Below are 22339 nucleotides of genomic sequence, written 5' to 3'. Positions count from 1 at the left end.
GGTTGGTTGAAGCATCTATAAATAGATGGCCTATGGAAAAGGAGTTGAAGATGTCTGATATCCCGTGCCTTGGTGTTGATGAAGGGATTTTAAGGCTCAAGGAAATTGCAATGCTGGAGTGGGTATGCTGTATGAAACCTAATTCTTTATCATGGGAAGGTCTGGAAGACCTGCCTTCACTAATCCTATAAGACACAAAAGGTAAGAGGGCACCAGCACATTTGAAAGGCTTTGTTGTCTCCCTTTTCCTTGTGCCAAACATGAGGTTTAGATACACTGCTGATCAGTTTGGTAATTAAATGTAATTGGTTTAATTGGACCACAAAGTAGCAAGGGCTAGGTGGCAGCACCCAAATCACCAAAGGCAAGGTGATCATAGTTATTGTAAGGGCAGCATAGGCAAAGCAATATCCATAATGGCTTAATCTATAATGATCAGCACAGGCAAAATGATTTTTTTATTGCCTCATGACTCGTATAGACCTTTGGTACAGGCTAATCAACCATGGTGTTTCTGAGCATGAAATAGATAAGAAGCTATATTGAATCATGGCAAAAGGGAATCTTGGGCTGTGAACCAGTTTCCAGACTTGAGTCAGTTTAGACCCAGAACCCCTTGAATGGAGGGTAGGTAGGTGAGATGCCACTGATGAAGAACCTTGGTACCTGTGAGTTTCACCATTATTCTTTATCCAGCCCTTCTCCAGAGGGACCTCCAGACTTATATAAGAGTAACTCAACAATGGAGTAAAGGAAACAATTGGACTTTCTACAATCTCTTGGATACTGGTTCTGAATTGGTGCAGATTTTAGGAGACTCCAAGAAACACTGTGCTTCTCCAGTTAAAGTATGGGCTTAAGGAATTCAGGTGATTAATGGAGCTTTGGCTGAAATCTGACTCACAGTAAGTCCAATGGATCCCCAAGCTCATCCTGTGGTGATGTCCCCAGTACTGGAATGTATAATTGGGATAGATATGCTTAGAAGTTGGCAGAATTCTTATATTGATTCTCTGACCCACAGAGTGAGGGCTATTATGGTTGGAAAGGCTAAATCTGAGGTTCTCAACCTTCCTAATGATGTGTGTGACCTTTTAATACAGTTCTCCATGTTGTGGTGACCCCCGACCATAAAATTATTTTTGTTGATACTTATTAACTGTGATTTTATTACTGTTATGAATTGTAATATTAATATTTTGGAGATAAAGATTTGTCGAAGGGATCATGACCCACAGCTTGAGAACCTCTGAGCTAAATGGAAGCTTTAGAGTTGCCTCTGACAGGGAAAATAGTGAATCAAAAACAGTACCCCTTCCCTGAAGGAATGGCAGAAATTAGTGCATCCATCAAGGAACTGAAAGGTGTGTAGAGATGGTGGTACCCACCAGATCTCCCTTTAACTCTCCTAGCTTCTAGTGCAGAGGACAGATGACAGTTGGAATCTTGGAAAATGACAGTTAACTATCAAGAACTCAGTCAAGTAGTGACTCCAGTTGCAGCTGCTGTACCAAATATGGTGTCCTCACTTGAGCAGATTAACACATCTCCTGGTACATAGTATGCAGCTATTGATCTGGCGTCTGCCTTTGTCTTGGCACCTATCCATAAGAACCACCAGAAGTAGTTTGCTTTCAGTTGGCAAATCCAGAAGAATACCTTTACAGTTTTACCCTCAAGGGTAAATCAACTCTCCATCCCTGTGTCATAATTCAGTTAGAAGGGATCTTAATCATCCGCCACTTCTATAAAAGAACACATTGGTGCACTATATTGATGCCATCGTGCCTGTTGGACAAAGTGAGTAGGAGATGGCAAATCACTTTGGACTTGGTATCCTAGATGCATCTCAGAAGATGGGCAATAAATCATCTAAAACTTTGAAGGCCTTCTACCTCATTGAAATGATTAGCAGTCCAATGGTGTGGGGCATGAAGAGATGTTCCTTCCAAGGTAAAGGATGAGTTATTGTACCTGGCCCTCTCACCACCACAAAAGAAGTACCATGTTTAGTGGGCCTATTTAGAATCTGGAGACAGCACATTCCTCACTTGGGTGTGGTACTCTGGCCCACATACTAAGTGACTTGGAAAGCTGCTAGCTTTGAGTGGGGCCTGGAAAAGGAGACAGCTCTTTAACAGGCCCAGGCTGCTGTCCTGGCTGCTCCACCACTTAGACCACATAATCCAGCAGACCTGATTATACTTGAGGTGTCAGTGGTAGACAGGGTTGCTGTTTTAAGCCTTTTGGTAGGCTCCTGTAAGCACATCACAGAAGAAACCTTCAGGATTTTGGAGCATGGCTGTACTATCATCTCCACGCTAGTCTCTGTTTGAAAGGCTGCTCTATTGGGCCTTGGTGGAAACTGCACATTTGACAATGGACTACCAAGTTATATGTGAACTGGGGTGTCTATCATGAGGCTGTTATCTGACCCACCAAGCCATAAAGTAGGATATGCACAGCAGCAATCCATTATCAAATGGAAGTAGTATATATGTGATTGTGCCCAAGCAATTCCTGAAGGCAAAGCAAGTTATATGAAGAAGTTGCCCAAATGCCTATGATTATGACTCCTGTTAACAACGACATCTCCTGCCAAGCATGAACGTATAGCCTCCTAGGGTGTGCCTTATGATCAGTTGACTGAGGAAAAGAATACTAGAGCCTGGTTTGCTGATGGTTCTGTGGGTTATGCAGGCACCACGTAGAAGTATACAGCTGCAGTATTACAGCCTCTTTCTAAGACAACCCTGAAAGAAGAAGTGAAGTGTTCAGAGTGGGCAGAACTTCGGACAGTACATGTGGTCATTCATTTTATTTGGGAGGAGGAATGGCCAGATATGGGATTTTTCACTTATTCATGGGCTATAGCCAATGGATTGGCTGAATGGTCATGGGTTTTGAAAGAGTGTAATATGAAAATTGGTCAGAAAGACATCTGGAGAAGAAGTGTGTAAATAAATCTCAAAATGAGCAAAGGATGAGAAGGTACTTGTTTCCCAAGTAAATGTTCATCAAAAAGTGTTTGCAGCTGAAGAGTAGTTAAATGATCAAATAGCTAGGATGACCCATACTGTGGGCAGCCACCTCTTTCCTCAGCTATCTCTGTCATTGCCCAATGGGTCCATGAACAAAATGGCCCTGGTGGCACAGATGGAGGTTTTGGATGGACTCAACAACATTGACTGACACTCAGCAAGGTTGACCTGGCTACAACTGTTTCTGAGTGCCAGATCTACCAACAGCAGAGACCAACATGGAGTTCTGGATATAACACCATTCCATAGGGTGCCCAGCCAGCAACCTGGTGGCACATTGACTACATTGGACTACTTCCTCCATGGAAAGAAAAATGCTTTGTCCTTATGGGAGTAGATATTTATTCTGATTATGGTTTTACTGTTCCTGTAAGTAATGCTTCTGCCAAAACTACTATCTGTGGCCTTACTGTATGCCTTATTCACCATCATGGTATTCCATATAGTATTGCTTCTGACCAAGGAACTCACTTCACAGCCAGAGAAATATGACTGTGTGCCCACAATCATTATCATGTTCCTCACCACCCAGGAGCAGCTGGTCTGATAAAATGATGGAATAGCCTTTTAAAGACACAGTTATAGTACCAATTAAGTGGCACTAGCCTTGAGGTCATGGGCAGGGTCTCCAGAAGGCAGTGAATACTTTGAATCAATATCCAATATGTGGTGCAGTTTCTTCCAGAGCCAGGATCCATTAGTTCAGAAATCAAGGGATGAAAAAGGGAATAGTTCCACTCATTATCACTCCAAGTGACCCACTATGAAAATTTTTTCTCCCTATTCCCTCAACTGTAGGCAGAGTTTTCCTGTGTCCTGGCAGCCGCTCCCAAATAACTGGCACAGAGACTTAATATTAATTATAAATGCTCAGCTAATAACTCAGGCTCTTTACTAACTAGCTCTTACAACTTTAATTAACCCGTTCCTATTAATCTACATTCTGCCACATGGCATTACCCCTCTTTAATCTTGCACTTCCTGTTTCCTCTCCGTGTCTGGCTGTTGACTCCTCTGACTGCCCTTCTTCCCAGCATCCTCTTTTTGTCTCGAGTCCTGCCTATTCTCTCCACGTGCACCTGTTGACCAGTCAGTTTTTTTTAATTAAACCAATCACAGAGATATTTATTTACATAGTGTAAAGGAATATTCCACAGTTCCCCCTTTAGTCTAAAGAAAAAGGAAGGTTTTAATTTTAACATAGTAAAATTATATACAACAAAAACTGTTATCAAGTAAGACTTATACTTATGATATCCAGTCCATTTGAATTTGGAAAATTTAAAGAAAATACTATCTATCTTATCTATGTGAGTCTAAAGTTTTATTCTTTACCTTTTTATTTACCTTTTTATCATAACTAAGGAAAACTTTAAGTCTGGTTATTTGGTTTTTAGCTCCATCAAAGACCCCAGAAGGGTGAAATGTTACCTAATGACAACAATACCTGGCTGCCTGACAGTCACTCTAAATTCTTCCATAACATTGGGGCATCCGTCTCTGGCCTATAGGCCTGATGTATCTGACAGACATTTCTGAGAAGCAGGGTATTTTGAAGGGCTGTCTGACCTTGTCTTGGCACAGTTTGGCAGTTGTTTTCTTTTGTGTCCCGCTGCTCCAGTTTGGACAGTACACTGTCAGCAATTGGGGCAAGGTCAGTTTCTTTGTCCAAATGGCTAGTTTCTGCCATAAAGAAAACAAACACCATATTGAATTTCTTTGATGCTCATTTTCATCTTTTGAAGTAAATTGGTGTTGTCAGGGGCAGACATGTCTCATTGTCATGAAAAGCTTTAGGTTATTAAACATATTAAATGCCATATTCTATAGGTCTTTGAAGTGTTTGAAGACCATCTATCTATCTATCTAAATATATCTGTATATGACCTTGAAGACATAGTTAGCATCATTATAAGTTTGACTGTTATAGATGACTATTAACCTGTATTTCTGAACTATACATTGCATTTTTAATGAGTTGCATAAGCATAATACCCCAAACAAGAGTAGAAACATACATACAGTACAACAAAATTAACTTTAAATTTGTGTCAATAAAACAAAATCCATACCAATGTCAAATATTTTGAGATTAGTAGTTGCTTCTTTAGTTTAAAAGTAGATTTAATAATCTACCCTTTAATTCTATCATTTCTATATCATGTCCCCCTTTTTTTCCTTTAGAAAGGGATCTTTGAAATTAACTCTTTTGTTTAGGGTTTTTATTCATTTATTTATTTTACTAAGACCAATAACAATTTGTAACCAGCTCCCCTTAAAGTATACTAAACATTCATAATTCATCTTTTGGGAATGTAGGTGTCAATCTTTAGGCTACTTACTGATATTTGGGGATTTGGGCATCTATGAAAGAACTCTGAGAAAATCAGTTAGGTCTTGACTGGAGTCATTTGTAAGGCTGGACCATCTCAGCCAGCAGCCTTGAAGGTCTTCTGGATACAGAACTACAAGGAAATGCAACAAACAAAGGCATTCTGAGATGTTGGATCATCTGGGTCATCCATTTTCACTGGTGTTTGGTCCCCTTGTTCTGAAAATACATCAACTTTTATAGGTAACATACATTACAAGTATGAAATGTGTGGTGTGTACAAGTCAGTTAAAGATGATTTTTTGTTTTATGTTAGATCAGGTAAAATATATGTTACATGTTTTCTAGGTTTATTTCTTCATGTCTGTAGCCAGGATTTCAAGGAGTCTTCCCCAATCCAACCTAATCCAATCAATCTGGAATAAATCCACAGCCTCTCATTTCTTGTGGAAATAAAAGCATGACCTCTTCCCCAAAGTAACATAGTTTTTGACTTCCATTTTGAAGTGGAAACATTTTTAAAACACCACATATAGATTAGTTTAATCCAGCAGTTTTCATAATCCAATATGTCTTAGCAGCTGTCATTTCTTTATTAACAATTAGAAAATCTAAAGACAACACAATAACATACAGAATTGTTATTTTCCATCTTTATGTGGCTTTTTTATATCACTTTATTCCCCCTTTAAGGACTTTATTATTTTAAAAATATATATTTTTTATGATTGCCTATACCCTTTTTTTCTCCCAAGGCTTTGCACATTTTTAAACACACTGTAACCTGTTTAAAGGATCTATCTTTACTGAGCATCTGTAACCTTTTCTGTCTGCATGAACAAAACCCCAAACCAGCCATGTAGCATGATGGCGGAGCTCACACTGGAGGCTCAAGTCCATAGGCAACAGCTGGGAGACACCTCTCTGTACTGTGGCCATGAGAGAGATTACAGGAACCTGCCATGTGGCTTAGCTCACAGTGTGCTGGCAGCTGCCAGGACATGTGTCGCTATACTACAGCCAGAATGTGAGACATGAGACTAGGAAGCCATGTATGTCTCCATTTTTGTGTGTTTTTAAACTCTTCTAAGCTTCCTCAGGTCTTATGTGGATGTAGTTACCCCATGTTGGGCACCAAATGTAGGTGAAATTTCTCTGTGTCTTGGCATTTGCTTCCAAATAACCCCATGGAAACTTCTTATTAATTATAAATGCTCAGCCAATAGCTCAAGCTTTTTGCTAGCTAACTCTTACAACTTAAAATTAACACATTTATATTACTCTACATTCTGCTGTGCGACATTACCTCTATTTCATCTTTCACCTCTGGTTTCCTCTCCACGTGTGACTGGCAACTCCTCTGACTCGTCCCTTCTTCCCAGTATTGTCTTTTTGTCTCAAGTCTTTCCTAAACTCTACTTGTCCAGTTCTTGGACAGTCAGGTTCTTTATTAAACCAATCACAGTGACATATATTTACATAGTGTAAAGGAATATTCCTCACATAACCTTAAGTTCTACTGACCTAGAAGTTTTGGTTCCAGAGTGGGAGCACTCCTGCCAGGAGACACATGAACATTCCATTGAACAGACTTCACCCTAGGCACTTTGGGCTTCTGATGTCCTTAAACCTACAGGCTAAGAAAGAGTTTTAGGAGGAGTGATTAATCCAGATTACCAGGAGGTATCAGATTACCATAATGGAGTTAAGAAAAGATTATGTCTGGAATGTAGGAGATTCATTGCAGTGTCTGTTGGTGATACCCTGTTCTGTGATTAAAATCAATGGGAAAATGTAACAACCTAATCCAGGCAGGATGATAAAGGAAGGAAGGCATGGGTCACTCATCCAGGAAAAGAGTCAAGACCTGCTGAGGTACTTGCTGAGGGTAGAGGAAATACAGAATGGATGGTAGAGAAAGGTAGTTATAAATACCAGCTAAAGCATGTGACCAGGTACATAGAATAGAATATTATAATATTATAATTGACATGAGCATTCCTGTCATATTTTGTTAAAAGTTTGTTTGTTCTAATATTTGTGTTTTCTTTCTTTGATTTCTTTATCATCAAATATAACATCAATGAAGAGAATATCAGTGGTCATTATATGTAAGTTTGAGACACTAATACAATGTCCCTTAAGGGACATTTCCACCTTTTCTAAAATTTATAATGCATTTTCAGTTGTACAGGGCATATTTATATCATGCTAGGCATAATAATAAACTGGTTAAGTACATAATCCATTTTCAATTGTATATGGATGGTTATATCATGTTAGGTGTAATTATGACCTTCGTTATTGTTTTCATTAGGAAATTAAATAAGACATAGAAAGATATGACTGTATGCCAAATTGACAAAGGGTAAAATTGTTATGATTATTCTTGGTTATCAATTTAACTGAGTCTGGAATTAACTGAAACCCAAGCGGTTGGGGACACCTGTGAAGGATTTTTATTAATTAAATAATTTGAAGTGGGAAGACCCCTTCTTAATTTCAGTCTTTAGAGGTGGAGAATGACACCTTTAATCTGGGTCACACCTTCTGCTCAAAGCCTAGATTAAGGACATGGAAGAGGGAAGGTGCTTCTTTGCTTGTTTGCCTTTTGCCTGCAAGTCCATACCTTTGCTGACATTGAAGCCTACTTCTTTGGGATTCTGGTGTATACTGAAGACCAGCTGAGAAATTCAGCTTTGTGGACTAAGTAGCTACTGGATTCTTGGACCTTGCACTGTTTTTTGGACTAGTCATATTTATAAATCTTTATATCTATCTATCTATCTATCTATCTATCTATCTATCTATCTATCTATCTACCTACCTACCTACCTACCTATCTATCTATCTATCTATCTATCTATCTATCTATCTATCTATCTATCTATCTATCTACAGATGATATAGATACAATCTGTAAGTTCTGTTCCTCCAGAGAACCCAGACTTATACACTAGGTCTGAAGGTAATTTTTCTCTCCTGAAAATGAATGATCTCTAGAAGTTTTTGTGGTTTGGTATACCTTATTCCATGCAGTCACACTGTAGCATAACTTCATCACTTTATAAAAGTTCCCTGTGGTCTGATTTTGTAGCAGAGATGAGAGTTTAATGTGTTTTTCCCAGAGGCCTGAGGCATATAGGATCCTGGGAAGGGCTGCACTAGACTCTCTCAGTCTCTAGTTGAGGAGCAAGGGGAAACAGGGCAAAGTTCTACATGTAAAGAATGAGGGAGATTCTGAAATATCAAATTCAAAAACAAAATCAAAGGAAGAAAGAAGACCCAAGGCAAAGCATTGGCTAGGCAGAGGGGGAGGCTAAGTGGCAGAACCTAAAAGGTTGCCTTAAAAAAATGTGGTTTCTTTTCATGGGGGTTGAGTCAGAAACCAAAAACCAACAGAGTGGTAAGCTCAAAGGGAATCTTTTAAAAACTGGCGTTCCCCTTATCCCATCAGTTAAACAACTAAAATAAAAAGAAAGTCTAGCTGAACTCTAAAGGTTTATGTATTTACCTCTTCCGCCCTTGAGATTTATTTGAAATGAAAATGCAATGCTCATCAAATAGAATATCTGGATAATTGACTGACAGATAAGTATTTAGAGGTTGAAGTTGACTTTTTTTTTAAATTTCTCTCCTGAGCTTTCTTTGTCTTTATCAAAAATAGAGATGTTTGTAAATCCAATTAGTAAGTAGATCCAAAAATGTTTTTTTTTTCTGTCAAATGTACACTCAGTAAAGATTTATAGGAAATTTGTATCAAGACTTTCTCAGTCCATCCAAATAACCACAGTCTTGAACTATGACATTTTAACTCTCAGCTACCTCTCCAGTATCATGTCTGGCTGTGTGTCACAAAGCTTCCTGCCAAGACTATAACAGGCTGAATCTGAAAGTGTAAGCCAGGCTCAATTAAATGGTTTCTTTTATGAGAATTGCCATGGCCATAGTGTCTTAATGGGCTATCCCAGTAGGAGCATGGAAGACAGTGGTGTTGAGGGTGACTTGAACTGTGGGAGCCTAGCTACAGAGGTTCCAGAGGAGAATAAGAGTAGTATGTGCTCCAGAGTGTGATCTTGTGATAGTTTGGCAAAGAATGTGGCTGCTTTCTGCCCTTGTCCAAAAAATCAGCCTGAGATTAAATTGAAGAGTTTTGGATTAATGGCACTGGCAGAGAAGAATTTAAAACAGTCTAATATTGACTGTGCTGCATGGTTAAGTGGCCAGTCTTATGTAGACCTATAATGAAAAGGTACAAACTGACCCAAACCAAACAAACAACAACAAACAAAACAAAAAACAAAAATAAAGCCCATAATGGAAAATTTGAGAGAATGAGGGCACTAGGAAGTGTAGTGGAGCTAAGTCCAATGCTCAAAGAGCTAAGTAGATTAAATAAAAGCCTGATACTCAGTGAAATAAAAGAGTGGTGACCTTAGGGTAAATTCCCACACAGCTAAGCTTCCAGTCTGAGAAAAAGAATTAAGGAAAAGCTTAGTGTGGTCCTTGGAAGCACATACCTTAAATCTCAGCACTCAGCACTTGGGAGGCAGAGATAAACTGATCTCTGAGTTGAAGGCCAGTCTGGTCTCTAGATCAAGTTTCAGGATAGCCAAGCTTAGGCAGGGAAGGAAACTGCCGATAACAGAATGATGGTGAAAAAGTATTTGAATGAGGAAAACCATGTTCTAGTCCCAACAAGCAGAACTTGGCATCTTTGGCCACAGGGTTCTAGCTTTGGCCAAATGATCTGACTACAAGCCTATGGGGGCCATGGGTAGACTGTGGTGGATTGAATAAAAATGGCCCCCATAGGTCCATAGGGTTTGACACCATTAGGAGGTGTGGTCTTGTTGGAGTAGATGTGGTCTTGGTGGAGGAAGTGTGTCACTGTGGAGGTTGGCTTTAAGGTTCCAAATGCCCAATTCAGGCCCAGTGTTTGTCTCTTCATGATGCCTGCCAATCTGGATGTAGAACTCTCCGCTCCTTCTCCAGTACCATGTCTGCTTGCATGCAGTCATCTTTCCAGCCATGATAACAGACCAAACTTCTGAAAGTGTAAGTCAGCCCCAGCTGTTCTCCTTTATAATAGTGGTGGTTATGGTGTCTCTTCACAGCGATAGAACAGCGCTAAGGCAAAAAGCGTCCAGTGAGGACTTCACACCACACACACACACACACACACACACACACACACACACACCCGACAAGGACACAGGAAAGAGCCCTTCCATCTGTTGAGGGTGTCGCAGACCCCTTGTAACTTACTGTTTCAGGCCCAGTGTTTTCTCTGACTTTGTCACCAGACTTCACGTTTGTGGCCATATCTCCTCACCGACAATAATTTTGTCCAAGTGAGACGAAAACAGTGCAGATGAATGTCCACACTCATAATGGGTAAAAGGAAGACATTCACAATCTATGTCTAGACTGTTATGCTTTCAGTTTTGAGTGTCCTTTGCTCCTAGACACAGTCAGGAGTAATTCGTCCCCAAATGGATGCTTTCTTTTTTTCCCCATTTTGAAAGGTTCCTCTGTAGGTACTTTTCCACTCAGCCAAGTTCTGGAAGTTTGACACCACTGAGGGCTCACAGCCTTTCATACTTTGCCGTTGTTGTTGTTTATTCCACTTGACAAATTTATAGCATGAGGTCACACTCTATGTGTGAAGCTTTACTTTCCATCTGCTCCCCATTTTCGCTCTATTATTAGGCTAGGCTTCTGGTATTTTGATCCTGCTTCATTTCCAGGACCCTTGTTGACGTCAGTGGGAAACCTAGGCAGAAGACAGCATGATACTCAGCATGGCTCCACAGACTGTTTCGAGAAGCACACTTGGTCCCCTTGATTTTGGACTTCCGTTGGATGAACCCCTGCTTATTTCCTACAGACAGTGGAGCCTATGCAGAATATTTAATGCGACCTCCAGTGCAGGATGATGTACTTGTTCCACCACCTACGTGTATTGACTTTCTGCTAAAAGGCTTTTAACATAAATTTTAAGGGATTAACCAAATACATCACAAGCTATTGCTGAGAATGCAAGGTTTTTAACTATGTTTCTCCTACATTGATTTCAGTTAATATATTTTAACCACCCCCTCATTTTACTGTGTCTTTTAATTTGTTATTCATTTGTTTCAAACTAGAACTTTACAGAAGCTCTCTAGGCCCACAGGAACTGAAATAGTTTGCTTTCATTATCTAGTAGACCTTCTCCAGTCAGTAACCCTGGCAGAAACCACAAAACTGTACAAACTGGCAAGTGTGGGTTTGTCTGTTCTCTATTGATTCTATTTCTGGAAAGAAACACACACACACACACACACACACACACACACACACACACACACACACACACACACCAGTGAACAAACCATGTGATTGTACCCTGACCTTAAGCAACCATCAGAAAGGTGACAGGGACCCTTTGCAAGCACATCAGGATGGGATCTAAGGTTTTTCTCCTTGCCTTTTATGCATGACTTTTGATAGCTTTGACTTTGAAGTTTAACTGAGTATTCTGCAACCAGAAATGCAGAAGACCATTATTTCTAAAATATGAGATTAAAATGTTGGAGTGCTATGAGTCAAAGTGTTTAAACATCTAATAAGATGCATAGTAAAATACTCATATAGGCTAGTTTATAAAGACTTCATTTTTTTCTTCTGAGAATTGCAGAGCACCTCCTCCATAGAGTTTTAAAGGAAAAAAAATACAGCTGTATTTTTCAAAGTCTAAAATTCTGACCCTTGAATTGTTTTCTTTCTTTAGTGATCAGTACTTATACTCAGGTAAATACGATGTAGGGTTTTTATTTACTTGTCTATTTTATTAATTAATTTGTTTATGTTGCATGGCCGAGTGAAAGAGTTATGGTCTTGACTTTAACAAGGTCCTTGGACCTTATTGGTTTTTATCTGTTAAATATTAAATGACCAAAAGACCTCTAGTGACTGTTCTAGTAGTCAAAATAAAAGCCAGCCTTTGAGAAAACAGGAGGACTCTCTGTAGTGGAGAACTTAGGTGGTGGAGAACAGAATTCTGTGAAAATGCACACACACACACACACACACACACACACACACACACACACACACACACGTACACACACATGCATTCACACACATATACACCCTCAACAGAAAATCCAAAATAGCTGCTCTCCCCTCCTCCCCCAACAATGACAATGCAGCCATCTGTTGGGTGTTCCACTTCACTTAGCAGCTGCTCTCAGATACAGAAATCTGCATTCCTGCAGCTTGTGTGGTATGCGGGCAGCATGTGTGGGTACAGGCCTTGGACACTCCCACCCAAAGGAATGGCTTTCATTGAATGAAAATGATCACAGAGCTTTCTGATTCTCCTATCTCCCAAATGCCTTCTTCCTGGCCATTGGTGTTTGGCCTATGTCTACTCTTTCTCCTATTAAAATGACGGCTTTAGACATTTCACATCAAAGAAGAATCTAAAGCTGAAGAGAACAACCAGGGAAGGGCTTTGGTGAAACCCTTGTCTTGCCAGAGACTTCCTCAATGAAGAAGAGGGAGAGCAGCAGCTGGAACATAAACCAGCATTTGACTTTTATTTTCCCCATACCCCCAGCAAAGTACTGAAGTACTGAAGAACACCCATTGTTTAAGTGGAAACCAGGAGCTTTTAAAAGCAGCATTAATCTTAACATCAAACCAAATGAAAATATATACAGTGAGTCTCAAAAAAAAAAAAAGCATAAAAATGAAGTTTTCTGAACATTCCCCTCCCTGAGCCAGCCATTTTTCCCATGCTGAAATATGTCTTCTGTGTGTAAGTTATATAAAGTGACATATCTTTTTCTTTCTTGTCCTTTTTTTTTTTTTTTTTTTTGGCACTTGCAGTGTGGACTTGGGGGTTGAAAGGAGCAGCAATTGCAAACACCAAAGGAGAAAGAGTTCTGTCCTGCAGGCTTCAGAAAGAGAACCTTGTGTAAAATTGGATCCTCTTTTGAGTACATAATTTAGGACATTTGTTACAAGATTACTGTGGTTTTCTATAAATGTTAGTTTGCTGTATTATTTTCCATGAACTAGTTTTCTAAAATGCAGAATATTTTGCCCCCCAAACATGGAAGCACTAAAGCTCGATGAGGCACTGATTCATGGGGTGTCACCCAGAAACAGCTGGTCAGCCATCTGCAGCCCCAGAGTCCTCTGATTTTTACTATATTCAGCTAATTCTTTATGTAGAGGGGAGGAAGACACATAAATCCTAGGAGAGAAAGCATGGCTCGTGTGAGAAATGATGACTAACTTCTGCCAGAGAAAGGGCTGGTATCCTGATGTGATGCTTAGAAACTGGCTTCTTCTGCACACTAGACTCTCAACTCTTTGCTACCTGTGCATTGCTTTCTCTGCATCCTGTTCTTTGGGGCAAGGAAAGAAATAATGATATACATTGATTGCTTTGTGGGAATTGGTCCAGATAAAAGCTCCCTGGAGAGCCATAACCGACCATTTCAAAGCAAGCCTAAGAGTCTGCAAGACCAAGGATAAGGCTGGTGTTCTGATCTGTGTATTTGCCCTCTCATCTCTCACGTGCACTAAACTAGACCTTTTAACAGTCGTAGATCTTGTGGTCAAACGTATTGGTCATGACAAATATTAAAAGGATTTTTTTGTCAGAAACAATAAATAAAATAGTAAATCTGTAGGCAGTGCTCATTTACTTTAAAATTTGGTATTAGTGTATTAAAGTGGTGCACGACCGGAATAACATTTGGTTTGGTTTGGTTTTTCTTCCTGAATAGGCAGAGGAAGGTGATGTCATCCCTTTCTCGTGCTCCCTGAGGCCATTCGTTCAGATAACAAGGCAGATGTTGGCAGGTGCCCAGGTATGTGCTGTTCAGGTACGTGTAATTGTAGCTTTGCCTTAACCTGTGTGTCTCTGGGGAGCATTTTTGCCATATCGTCAACTATTTTTCTTGGATCATCAAAGTCTTTTACCCTGTCTCCTCATAAGCATGGATATGCAACACACACACACACACACACACACACACACATACCTTTCTCATTTTATTTCTTTATCTTGGATTATTAACGTCAAGGTTTTAAATTACTTTTGTTATGTACACCATGACAAAACAAGATCAATCATCACTATAATAAAAAGGCAGGAGAGATAAACTTTCATCACTGCCTATAACTTGTATGGAATTACTAAGGTTCAGACATAATTTACTGACCATCTGTAGTTTTTCTAATATGTATCTATATAAAGAATATATGTTGAAGGAGCTCAGTTGGGAGAGCATTAGGCTGAAGAATATGTGCTAATTTCCTAGAACAAAAGATAAGAACACCTCTGATAAGGCAGAGCATTTTGTATTGTAAACCCATCTGCACTGTAAACCTCTGAGTTGTTTTTTTTTTATCCATTTCTATTTACTTTGCTCCTCAGTTCAAATGAACAGTGTTTTCACCTCAGCAATGCATGGATCACGTGTACCGTCCTCCAGGCTGTCAGTCACAGGAAAGATACACATATGCCCAGAGCATACATGTGTGCTTCTTCACAGTGTTATTTGGGGAAAATATGTTGCATGTTCTCCTGGCTCCCCTAGTTTTACATCTTGAATTAATGCAATTTATTCTAATTTATGACAACTGTTTGAGAGACTCATTCTCCACTTTCCCATGTATAAAGAGGTTTTTTTTACATGGAGGTGGAATACAGTAGGAAAAGGAATTGATTTGGAAAATCAGATTGATTCAGGTCGGGAAACGGAGTGGACTCTGTATTCTTTTCGAGTCAGCACTGTGCACCAGGGCTGGTGGTGAGGGCATCTCTTGTAACATTTTCTTTCTGCCTCTTTAGAAACAAGAATAAATTTATGGAGAGAAATTTTCCCTGCTTCTTAAAAAAGCCTTATACAATCGAGCTAATTGCCTCCCCTCCTCTCTGGTTCTCTATTCTTGTATTTATATAGCAGCTATCACAACAGTACCTACACACACTGATAGGAGAGCTAGTTACAAAGTGGCAGAAAGCCTGGAGCAAGAGGAAAGAAATGGTGTTGCTCTTCCTAGGGCAAGATTCCGGTCAGGTCAAAAGTCAACAAGAGGAACTGTCCTTATTGGACCCAAGCATTGCCTCAGGCACAGCAGGGTTTTAAGGAATCCTTGCTCATCTCCATCACTAGTGTCCATTCTTCTCAAATTCCTTGTTTACGACAATGTCCTCTCCCACAATGCTCCACCCTCTGCCATTCTTCCTGTTGGGGGCTCTCTTCTGAAAGGACCAAAGAGTGGAAAAGGAGTCTCCACAGAGAGAACAGTGAGGAGATCTCGGGAGCAGGGGAACCTCCAGGTGTCCACTGGACCACTCATGAAATTCCATTTCCTGTTGACTTGTGGCATTTCCCTTGACAATTCTATTTTGTGAATTTGTATAAACACAGCTACTAACCTGGAAAGTCACAAGCCACAAACTGAGAACTTACTATGTTCCAGATATGGTTCTCAATCATATGTGCATGTGTGTATATGCAAATTATTTAATCCTTATAACTTTTGTATATAACTTTTCTAATGCAGCTTTTCTCACTCAGTAACTTAGTGAGAACTGCTATTTGAACCCTGGGCCATCTCATTCCAACATGTGTGGTTTTCACTACTGCTCTGTTCTGGCTTGCAGTCATTGTAGTCTGAAGTACGCTTTGAAGTGTTAACACGTTAATTGGCAAATGGGGAGCTTTGTGAAGTGATTGGATCATGAGGGCACTAGCCTAACTGGTAGATTCCTAATTTGATGGCATTGGAAGGTGGTGGAAAGCAGGAGATCTGGCCTGGCTGGAGGAAGTGGGTCACTGGAGGCGGGACTTTAAAGGTCAGCAAATTCCTGTCTTAGGCTTTCCTGGCACTTCCTGTGAGCTGCTGTGTTCCAATGTCCCCACCATGTCACTACATGGATGAAAATGAATCACCATACAGCCACACAGAAACCGTGGTACCCAATGGTGATGCAGAAAAACTTCTGAAGCTAGGAACCAGAATAATCCCCTCCTCCCTTACTCTGCCTCCTGGGGTCACAAGGATGAAAAGAAGCAGATGACCAGCACAGACTTCTTCTTCAAAAACAAGCATATAAGTCTCCCAGGGATTCAGAAATCAGACCTAGAAACACAATGCGAAGGCCTGGTTTCTGGTTGGTCTAAGGAGAGAGGGTCGCTTTGGCCCACAGTTTGAGGGTGTGATCTGCCATGACAAGGAAGTCAGAGCAGCAGGGGCTTGAAGCAGCTGGTGACACTGCCTGTCTGTGAGGGAGAGAAACCTGCTCAGTTTGCTTCCCTCCTTTTCAAAAAAAAAAAAAAAAAGACTTTTTTGCTTAGCAGAAATGTTGCTTCTTTCATATCTTGTTTCTTTAGAGCTTTATGTCATTTTTTCTTTTTTAATTTTATTATTTATTTTTTACCTTTATGATCATTGTGGATTTCACACCATGCATTCCGATTCCACTCACTTCCCTGTCCCCTCCATCTGCCCTCTGCCCTTGCAACCTCTCCCCCAAATCAAAAGCAAATTTAAAAACAGAAACAAAACCAAACAAAAATAAAAACAACAACTGAAAAAGAATCTCGTCGTGGAAGCTGTACCGTGGCCCGTTGAGTCACACAGTTTACCCTTTAGTCCATTCATCTTTACTTGCAAGTGTTCATTACCATGAGTCATTGATCCGGCTGGAGGACTCTAGTTTCTGCTACACCACCAATAATGGGCTCTCTCTGGGGCTCCTCTTGGACATCCCGTGGTTGTCCTGTGTCCTAGAGATCCTGTTGTTTTGGACTTGTAGTTCGTCCCCTTCACATACTCCAACAATTCATAGATTTGGTGGATATTGGGGTGGACCAATGCGTAGCCCTGGGTCCAGGACTGGGTGGTAGCTGGGTAGGTCAGCTTCGTGGCTTTCTCGTCATCACTACCCAGGAGAGCTTTCCAGCACTACCTCTGCTAGCTCACCCAATGCAGCCTACAGTGAGGTGCCGGGCCAGTTCTGCTCTTGGGCCCTCAGATGCTGGGGCCAGCTCTACTGTTTTGGGCAGGGAAGGTGCAGGGCCCTCTCTCCTGATTTCTTTAGGAGGAAAGCCGGGTGAGGGGTGAGGGGATGATGGGGTCATGGGTAGGGGGTTCAGCTCTCCTGCTCTATGCCCTCAGGGCCTGCTCACCTGCAAACTCAACAACAGGATGTGCTCCAGTGTGTTGTAGCTGGTGTAAGGCAGAGCTGGTTCTCTGCCCCCCCCCGGGGGGGGGCAGCTCTCTCACCTGCCACAGGTGGCAAGGGGCAGAGTGAGGAGGGCATCTTTCCCTCACCCATGCCACAGCGTGGCAGAGGAGGAGGGCGGGGTCAGCTCTCCTGCTCTCACACCCTCAGGGCTGGCTCACCTGTGTCCCTGACATCAGGGTCAGCTCTAGTGTGCTGCCCAGACAGGAAGCAGAGGCTGCTTTCTCCTGCACTGCAGCCCGTGAGGGTCGGGGCTAGCTCTCCTACTCTTGTGACCCCAGGGTCAGCTCTCTCACCTGCCATTAAGTCAAAGAAAGAAGAAGGAAAGAAGGGAAGGGAGGGAGGGAGGGAGGGAGGGAGGGAGGGAGGGAGGGAGGGAGGGAGGGAGGCCAGAAAACCGAATTCTGTGCTGGAATGAAATGGGACACAAGAAGACACAGGCCCCGTGATGAGCTAATGAGAAGGGCATTCACTAGTGTCAGTAAGTTGTTGGGTATGCACATGGGAGGCATTTATTCAATGGTATTTATGAAATCTGTTTCCCCATTATATAAGCTATATGAAGACGATATATATATACACAGGAACCTTGGGACTGAGGGAACTCAGGCTTAGAGAGGAAAATGTCTGGCTCTGAGTCACCCAGTTCTTGTAGGCAGATCAAAGACTCCAAGGCTGCGTCCAAACCTTTCCACATCCTTGTGGCACACGACTCTGAAGTTTATGCAAGCATCTGGTGGGAACACAGCTCCCAGCTCTACGTGTGCCGTGGTTTTGCTCCCAGCCTACTCCTCCTGCCTCACCCTGACTCATCAGCACACACAGACATGGGGTAGTCCTTCCATTTCTCTGTTCTGTGCCCGTCATTAACGTTCAGGCTGGGGGCACCTGGAATCTGAGCAAACGTCCGTGTTCAGATGTGAGAGCTCTGTGCCTTCCTGAAGCTGAGTGTCACCTGGGTGGTACACGTGGGTAAGCTCGAGGCTAGCAGCTGGGTGGACCAGTCGCTTTTGTGTTGCTATGGTAACAATGCCTAATAGCAACAGCTTACAGAGAGGAGGGCTTATTTTGGCTCACTTTAGAAGTATCAGTTCGCCACGGGCCAGAAGGCATGGTGTTCACGGCAGTGGGGAATGTGGCATTCTCACTCCATGGCTGACCAGGAAGCTGAGAGTTGTGAGCTACAGCCCACAAAGAACTGCCTTTAGTAATGGCTTCTACCAAGCAGGCCTCACCTTCTAAAGGCTCTTCAGTCTTCCAAGACATTGCCAACAGCTGGAAAACAAAAAAGACTGTGGGGACATTTCACACAAGGGATGGAGACTAAAGTGTGTTGGCCTTTTCATGATTTAGTTTAGGTATTTGCATGGAGTGCTGAGACTGCTAGAGGACAGCATAAAGAAAATGCTTCCTGGGTTAGGTATTGTCAGGGAATCTCTGAGAAGGACTGCAATCACTCATTAAAAGATGCCACATGTGGACAAATGAGACCACAATAAAGTAAAGAAAGCTTCTCAATGAGTTTGCGGGGATGGCACAGGGGGTTAGATGAAAGGATAGGACATGGGTTTGAGTCCAGAGACGCCATGGAAAGTCACATGTTCGAGTACACATCTTTTTTTTTTTTTTTTTTTTTTTTTTTTTTTTTTTTTTTGGTTTTTTCGAGACAGGGTTTCTCTGCGTAGCTTTGCGCCTTTCCTGGAGCTCACTTGGTAGCCCAGGCTGGCCTTGAACTCACAGAGATCCGCCTGGCTCTGCCTCCCGAGTGCTGGGATTAAAGGCGTGTGCCACCACCGCCCGGCCCTCGAGTACACATCTTAATCCTATGGGTTTGAGTCTAGAGACGCCACAGAAAGTGAGGTGTGCCAGCACACATCTTAAGCCTAGTGTTCCTTCAGTCATTTGGGAGGTCAAGACAGAGTCTTCGAATGGGGGGCGGTGGTGGGGGTAGGGGTGCTGTCTGACTGGAATAAGCATTGTCAAGTAACAGAGAGCTTCTGTCTCAAATAAGGGGAAAGGTGGGCACTGACACCCCAAGAGGTTGACCTCTGGCCTCCACACCTATCTGTGGAATTCAGGTACCCACACTCATGCACACATTCAGGAATACACATAACATAACGCGAGCATGCACACACACACACACACACACACACACACACACACACACACACACACACTTGTAGAAAATGAAAAGAATCAGCAAAATGAAGAGGCAGCCTATAGAATGGAAAAAACATCTCACCAGGAAGTTAATATCTAAAATATATAAAGAACCACACAAGCAAGCAAGCAAATAATCCATACATCAAAAACTATCCGAAGAATAATTGGTCAAATGGATTAAACAGATATTTTTCAAAAGAAGAAAGTTCAACCTCTTTAGCTATTGGAGAAATATAAATAAAACCACTGTGAGATTCCCTCTCAGCTCAGTAAGTATAGTTCTCACATATAGCTCACATATACATATGTGTGTGTGTGTGTGTGCATGTAACAATAATAATCAAGAAAAAGAGGCTAGCAATGTGAGAGTGGGGGGGTATGGGAGGGTGCTGGCGGAGGGTATCTAAGAGAAACAGGAGAGAGGAAAGTGATGTGATTCTATTTCAACTAAAAACATAATAAAATAAAATAAACAAATGATGGTAAGGATGTGTTTAAAAAAGAACCCTTATATTATCAGTTGGGATGTAAATTGGTTATGCCACTATAGAAATAAATCAACACTGTGGTGGTTCCTCAAAAGAAAGAAAGAAAGATAGAGAAAAGACGAGCAAATACAACCATATGACCCAGCAGCTAAGCCATTTAAGTCAGTATGTCAGAGAGACATTTGTACAGCTATGATTGTGGCTGCATTATCCACAGTAGCCAAGAAATGGAAACAGCATAGACGCTCACCAATACCTGAATGGATGACTTAAATATGTTACACATATACAGTGGAGTTTTATTCAGGTATGAAGAAGAGTTAAGTCTTAACATCTGCATGAAAATTGATGCTTTATCTTGTATGTAGACTCTAGGTTTGTGAGATTTTTTTTATACACACATACACAAACACACAGATATGTATTGAAAATAAGTGAGGTACTGTGAGAAAAGAGGAAAATTCTAAGGGGAATAGGGTACTATTTTTGTAATTTTCTTATATTATGTACTTGATATAAATATGTATCATGCAGATAGATGGGGATGATTCGTGAATGAGCAGTTATGGGAAAAGACAGAGGTAGGAATGAATAGAAGAAAAGTACAATGATACAAACATATGCCCTGAAGTGTGAACTCAAAGGAAAAGAAGAAGCCAGGACTCTGCAGCTGTGGTGATGGATACCGAAGAGGATAGCCTTCAGTCATCAGACAAGTGCTGTGTACCGGATACTTGCTTCATTTACATAAGCAAGATGAAATAGCATTGGTGAATACATTGCCCCAAATCTCAAAACAAGTTGCAGCTGGTTTAATTCGCTGTCAATGGGACTCCAGCCCTGACTACTCTGTTACAACACAGGACCTACTTCAAGGTCTCTAAGGGATAACTCAGAAGGCTATCCTCAGTCTCCCACTTTAAATCATTCAGGACTTCACTGTGCTGCTCAGAACGTGCCCAATCCCCTGATCACCTCCTTCTGCTTTCCTGGTGCAAGGTCCCCTTTCACTTGGGACTGTTTCTCACCATTCTCCCCAGATCTCTGTTTCTCCCTTCTCATCACGAATCTCTTACTTAACAGGTCCCATCTCAAGCAGAGCAATCATTCTACCTGTCCAGTTCAGGAACACAGGGCTTATTCTTTTCATTTCCATGATTGTCAGTATTCCAAGTTTCCCAATGCCTAGTGTTCCTCTCTTAAAGTATTTTTCAACAGGTCTCTTTATTACAGGTATAGTTAAGGAAATAATTACTCCTTGCTTATACTCTTTGCATTAATCAGCCTTCCTTTGCTGTGACAAAACACCCAAGATGGGTATCCTATCAGTTGTCAACTTGATAAGATCTAGAGTCACCTGGGAAATGAGCCTCTGGGCATTCCTGTGGGAAAGTATCTTGACCAGGTTAACTGAGATGGGAAAACCCACCTACTGTGAGTGCCACTGTTCCCTAGTCTGGGATCCTGAACTGTGTAAAAATACGAAAGTGGCTGGTTATATGAATTCATCATCTTTGCTTCATGACTTTGAATGCCTGAGAAACGCTGCCTCATTTCCTACTGCTATCTATGACTTCCTCCATGGTGGACTGTAACGTTGAACCGTGAGTGCAAACCGACCGCTCCTTTCTTAAGCTGCTTTTGTTAGGGGATTTTATCACAACCGTTGGAAAGACTACTAAAATAATCCTGAACACACAAGAGGAGAAACAGATTATTTTGGCTCGGGTTTTCATAGGTGTCAGTCTATTTGTAGTTTGTTCCATTTTTCCTGGGCCTGTGATGAGACAGTGTGGCACAGTGGACATGATAGTGGAACAGAGATGTTCACTTTGGGACGGGGGAGGAAAGGGGAGGGGAGGGGAAGGAAGGGGAGGAGAGAGAGAAACCCGTCTTCAAAGGTACAGGCACAGTACACAGTGACCTATTTCCACCAATGAGGGCCTACATTCTAATGGCCCCCTTTGATTTTGAAAACATCAGTGGGTAGACCCCTTGGTAAGTCAGTGATCTTACAGTGTAATTCAATTACTTCTCCATGGTCTCACCAGCT

General features: G+C 41.5%; 1 long non-coding RNA gene across 2 annotated transcripts in view; it reads left to right on the top strand.

Annotated features, from left to right (window-relative positions):
• The first annotated feature begins 709 nt into the window (after positions 1-709).
• LOC143268693 (uncharacterized) overlaps positions 710-22339 on the top strand; it is a 92025-nt gene continuing 70395 nt past the window's right edge. Inside the window, exons 1-2 of one of the 2 annotated variants that reach the window (XR_013044797.1) lie at positions 710-905; positions 14160-14258. This is a non-coding gene — a long non-coding RNA (uncharacterized LOC143268693). Of the gene's footprint in view, positions 906-1475; positions 3411-14159; positions 14259-22339 lie in introns of those variants that run through there. The other variant, XR_013044798.1, reaches the window with a different exon arrangement.

This window comes from Peromyscus maniculatus, chromosome 15 (genome assembly GCF_049852395.1).
Source record: "Peromyscus maniculatus bairdii isolate BWxNUB_F1_BW_parent chromosome 15, HU_Pman_BW_mat_3.1, whole genome shotgun sequence".
NCBI lineage: Eukaryota > Metazoa > Chordata > Mammalia > Rodentia > Cricetidae > Peromyscus > Peromyscus maniculatus.
The sequence above is the reverse complement of the archived record's forward strand: the minus strand, read 5'-3'. Positions and strand labels throughout refer to the sequence as shown.